Source organism: Varanus komodoensis, unplaced genomic scaffold (assembly GCF_004798865.1).
Source record: "Varanus komodoensis strain SLA01 unplaced genomic scaffold, ASM479886v1 scaffold7_3, whole genome shotgun sequence".
NCBI lineage: Eukaryota > Metazoa > Chordata > Lepidosauria > Squamata > Varanidae > Varanus > Varanus komodoensis.
This window is the reverse complement of record NW_025336480.1, coordinates 15,734,098-15,739,659: the sequence shown is the minus strand read 5'-3', so window position 1 is coordinate 15,739,659 and position 5,562 is coordinate 15,734,098. Positions and strand designations below refer to the sequence as shown.

The 5,562-nt window shown below is 47.3% G+C and overlaps 1 non-coding gene across 1 annotated transcript; it reads right to left on the bottom strand.

Annotated features, from left to right (window-relative positions):
• Positions 1-526: 526 nt before the first annotated feature.
• Positions 527-598, bottom strand: TRNAW-CCA. Its single transcript has one exon. It is a non-coding gene; the product is annotated as a tRNA-Trp (tRNA).
• Between the last annotated feature and the right edge of the window lie 4,964 nt (positions 599-5,562).

The window sequence follows — 5,562 nt, the reverse complement described above, 5'->3', positions numbered from 1 at the left end:
ACCTGGCTATATCCTTCCTGTAACGAGGGGCCCAAAACTGAACACAGTACTCCAGCTGCTGGTGCACCAGAGTTGTCTAGAGTGGTAGTAATACCTCTCTCGATCTAGAAGCCACACTTCTGGCTATGCAACCAAGGGTGGTGTTCACCCTTTTGACCACCGCATCACACTGCTGACTCATGTTTAGCCTGCAGTCAATCAGTACCCCGAGGTCCCTTTCCCAAGTGCTGCTCTCCAGCCACTTGTCCCCTAACCAGTACTTATGACAACCATTCCTATGCCCCAAGTGCAAAACCTTACATTTATCTGCATTGAGCGCCATCCTGTTATCCCCTGCCCATTTCCATAGTCTGTCCAGTTCCTTCTGGATCTGGAGTACCTGCTCCTCAGTTGTGGCCACTGCCCCCGTTTTAGTATTTTTTAGTATTGTCTGCAGATTTGATCAGCAGACTGTTCACCCCTTCTTCCATGTCGTTGATGAAAACACTGAACATGATTGTCCCCAAGACGGGGGAAAAATATTGCTTGACCCCGGTGTGATTCGAACACACAGCCTTCTGATCTGGAGTCAGATGCGCTACCATTGCGCCACGAGGTCCTTGTGTGAAGAAACACATAGTGACACAAGGACAGAGAGAAACCCTCTTCTGTGAAGGATTCTTGAATTCTCCTGCAAAGAACATAGAAGAAGAAGCCTAAATAAAGTGTAGGATTATACACCTCTTGTTAGAGGCGCCTACACAATGGGGCAGGGATTAGACTGGGGTTCTGGATGTTGGCCTGGTACTACAGGAAGTCCAAATGGAGGGAGAGAAGCACATCCTTGTTAGGATACGAACAACACTCCACAGATTAGGGGTGTGTGTGTGTGTGTGGGGGGGGGTGCCTTGTGGCACCGGAAAGGCTAGTGCTCATCGACTAGAGACCACTTGCTCAGATGCCATGAAGGAGGATCCTCAGTTATTTGTAGGTATAGACATGGGCTAAAGGGGTGTGTAGAAATCAGGGCTGGTGTTAAATAGCAATGCAGAATCCAAACAATGCAGCCTGTTTCTACTTGATGTGAGCTTACATGTATATAGAAGAACCCTTCACAGCATCAGTGGTAATACAACTGTCTTAGTATTGCTGAGCAGCCCTGCAGGATGATAGAAACATAGAAACAGAGCGAGTAAGAAGGGGCCTCCCGGGCCATCTGCTCTGACCCCCGGCTCCAGCTGGCTCGTCTCACGACATGCCCACCATAAACCTTTGTCTTTATTCAGACCCAAATGAATAGAACTGACGTTTTTCATCTGTTGCGTTTTAGCAGACGCACCTTGGAGTTTCTCTTGGAAGTTCCTTTGTTCCTGGTCGGAGACCTGAAGATGCGTAAGTGAGTGTGCTTCCGGCTGAGGCTCTTGTGTTGCCATCCTGCAGCCTCATTCGCTGAATGTTACGGTGTACACCTGCAGGCATAACTGTCTTCCATAACTCTGTGTTTCCCCATCACTTCTTCCGTCTTTTCCCTGACTGCAGATAACCCTTTGAGGATGCAACCCTCTGCATGTTTGAGCACCAGAATGGCCTAAACAGAGCTGACTGGGCCTTGCTGGGAATGCTATTTATTTATTTTATTTATTTAAGCCTCTTCTCTTTCCAAACATGTGTAGGGTTGTGGCCTAAGGGAACAAAGGCAGAATTACTGCACACTGCCTTCCGGGGTATTGCTAGGAGTCCTCTGTCTGGAACCATCCAGAATGAGCTGGTTTTGAATTTAACACACTGTTCAAACCATTTAAGATGCTGCAAGTGGGACAGATCATATTCTATGCAGCACAGAACTGGAATGGTTTGCTGTTTGCTGGTGATGGCGATATTGCAGGAGCCCAGCTTTAGGAACTTGGTTTCCTTTTTCTGTGTTGTTATTTTGCACTTATGTTGCTATAGAAAGAATTTTTGAAGGTTTGTATTGAATACAGGAATGAAACCTTATGTCTTTTGGGGATGAGAGTTTAATATACCATTACGATAAGTGACAACATATGGAGTTTTGAGTTCTCAACTCATCTATGGAGAGGAGGATGTGGGGCTGTATCGCATTAGAAATATCACTTCGTAAAAATAAGTCATCTTCTAATGTCAGGCTGTCCTGATTTTCACAGAATTGCCCCAACTTTGTCACCATGCCGACATCAACATCATCCAAGTACTTTCTAGCAAATCTTAAGTCTTGTATGGGAAGAGTTGATGGTTTGGGGGAAACAGAAGTTTCTGTCAATGTTTTATAAGGAAGAACAGGAAGCCCTGGTGCCACGGAGACTGATTGCCTGTCTCCTGCAGCTCAGCACAGTGGCAACAGATCTTCATTCTTCTTAGCGAGCAGGCCGGCCAAGAGCCGTTTTGCATATTTTCATAATCGTCCCGCTCCAGTGCTTGTGCACACACAGGCCATCCCCTCCTCATTAAGGGGAATGTGGAAGAATAGCCACCGCCACCCCCAAGATTGTAGAAAGTGCAGAAAGTGTTCTTCCCACAGTGCAGCATTTGCATCTTTTCGCAACCCTTTCCCAGCATAAGTCTCCAGGGATTTCTGTTTTGCTTGTTTCAATGTCAGCTTTCCCAGTTGCCCGAGGGGCCGTTTTGCATGTCGGCTTTTAGTTTTCCCACCAGCTCATCATAAACTATGAAATGCACTTCTGCAAGTGGCTGCGATGGCCACTAATTTGGAACACTTTAGAGGGGATTGGGCAACTGTGCGGAGAAGGCGGCTGCCAAGGGTGGCTGGTCCTGGGAGCTCCGCTGCCGGTCCAGCTGTGGAGGCAGCGTGTCCGTGTGCGCCAGCTGTGGGGGAGCACGTGAGGGAGGCGCTGTGGCCCCCGTGATCCTGTGGGTGGCGGCTGCCCCCTGTGCGACTTGGTGGGCCCTTGGCCTGGTCCAGCAAGGCTGTTCTTACACCATCGTGGTTGGAAATGCTGCCATTCCCATTGAGTGAAGGATGCATTTAACATGGCGGTCTGACACCGTCACAATGGAGTGTAGGATTCTGACTAACTCTGGAGCCAATCATGCCACTCTGCTCATTTTACTTGGAGCCCTCCATCTTTCCTGCAAGGAACCCAAGGCAGCTTCCAGAAACGTCCTCCTCCTCTCCTCCATTTTCACGCTCACAATAACCCTGTGTGGTAGGTTAGGTGAGAATCAGTAACTCACCCAAAGCCACCCAGTGGGAACTTGCACCCGGATTTCCTGAGTCCCACTCCATTCTTATACTGTCAGGTTAGATAAACTACCGTTTTTTCTTCATGAGGAATTTATTGGCTGGGTTCACCGGTTTTGAAAAGCAACCCTGTGTGATTTCCACGGTGTACAGTTTTTTGCCTGGATGCGCGTAATGGATGATTAAGTGATTGCTATGCTGGCTTGGTTTCCACCCTCCTTGCTCAGTCCTTCCACTGTTGGCATGTCTCCCATCAGCTGCTACACCTGACATTCAATCCCACACTGCATGACTGCAGCATTTCCTGTCCTGGCTTTCCGGTAGCTGCATACCAGGACTGTGGAAACCATGGGCAGGATCCAGACAACCAGAGAAACCACGAAGAGGTGTAGGCACCATTGCTTCTTCTTATGGTTTCCAAAAACCAAACATACCAAGCTGAAGCAGGACGGCAGTGTCCATGTGGCACAACAGGCCATCTTGTGCAAGAAACCATGATCGATTTTCACATTGTGTGAACCTGTCCTATTGGTGCTTGTGAATCCTTATTCATGGTTGTTTGTGAGATCCTGAGAGGATGTTGTGATCTTCTGGTGTTGCTTCTGCATTTTTCAAAGGACTATCCCACTTTTTTTACAATGGGGAAAATAGGGTATTTTTTTCCTGAAAGTGCCATTTTGCCATGTGTATTTGCGCTATTGCATTATGGTGCAGTTCCACCTAGAGAAAAGCAGGAAAGGAAACACTGTAGAGCTCAGAACTTAATTCTCAGTTGAAACTGAAAATATATACAGTGGATTAACAGCCTCCTGTAGAAAAGCTCCAAGACAGAGAGGAAGCATCCAAGGAAGCAAAGTGTATGCCTTTTAGACCTCTCTCTGAAATGTCAAAAAAGGATATTTTGTTTTGAGTGAAACTGGGCTGCCAAAATTCTAGGAACAGGGTGGCAGGTGAGGGAAGGCAAAATTCTCCTTCAGTTCAGGAGAAGCCTGAAAAAGAAGATCCTTAGAAAATGTCTCAGAAAAGAATTTTGGCCAGCATCAGTGAATAGTTACTTCACAGAAGCAAGAAACAGCCAGGAGGACTAGTAACAACATCTCAGGGGCATGAGGTTAGCACCTGTATTCTTGGAACAGCCAAAAGTGCCCAGCTGCGGGTGTCCCTGATGCAAAGCCCCACAGGTGCCCCAGTTCTGGTGCCCCATCTGGCTGCAAGGACCAGGCTTCCCACATGGATAAGGAAGGGAAGGAGGGCAGGAAGGAAGGAGGGCCACACACAAGGGGCTGCATCTGTGCTTCAGAGCACACGTCTCTTGTTCTCCAGCTTACGCAGACCGAGATTTCTTAGTGTCTTCCATGCCATTTGCTTGCAGTCGTGCCCACATTTCCACAGGAACAATGCCCATCACACCCCATGGGACTTACTCCTGAGTAGACATGCCTAGGCCTGCACTGTTATCTGTGGCTGGGAAGTGGGTTCCCGTATCTGTTGAAGCTATGTCTACATACATATAGAAGTTATCCAATGTGTTGTCTGGTGTGTGAATTCCTGTTACCAACACACAACACAGTAGTGATGGTGTGACCTGAAAATGACCACAAAAATGTCATCACGTTAACACTCTAGACAGTAGCTTGCAGCTGGGCGGCTGTTGCCAGGCTTCAGGTGAACTGCTCCAGTGGAGCTGCCCATCATTCTGTCTGTATGTTGATTTGCTCCCAGCATCCTGGGAAAAGTGGGTGTGGAAAGCCAAAGGGAGAGAGCGCATCCCTGTGTGCAGGGGATGATGGTGGGACAGAGATCTAAAAGGCCACCGGTGGGTGGGCCACAGCAGCTGCCACAAGAAATAGCATCACTTGGTGGCCTGCAGAGAAGCAGAATGTTGCAGGAAACAAAAAAGAGGGACAAAGGTTCTTTTTTAAAAGAATGGATCCCATTTTGAAGGCTGGGATTAAAGGTGAATCCATTCTGATCCAAGCACTGATCTATGCTAGGAGTGTCTTTATTTTTAAGAAGTTCAATAGTATTGGCTCTGCTTTTTTGCCAGCAGGTATAACATACATTAATTACAGAAGGTTATTTCAGCTTGGTTCTTAATCAGGCACTTTGTGTATAAAGCTGTGACAAAAATTGCAAGGAGTGAAATACACATGCATATTCTAAGGCTTTTAGAAAAATCTCCCATCCCAGACCATCTAAGCAATAGATGAGAGATGGGTAGGAAGCTGCACAGTAGCAGCTTTGGATAAAGCATATACCACGATGCTCTACTGATTACTTTTTGAGAAGGAGCGCTTGCAGTTCTGTAGGATTTTGGGACCCACAGATCTGGACTTAGACTGGTGGTTATTTCAAATTGCACA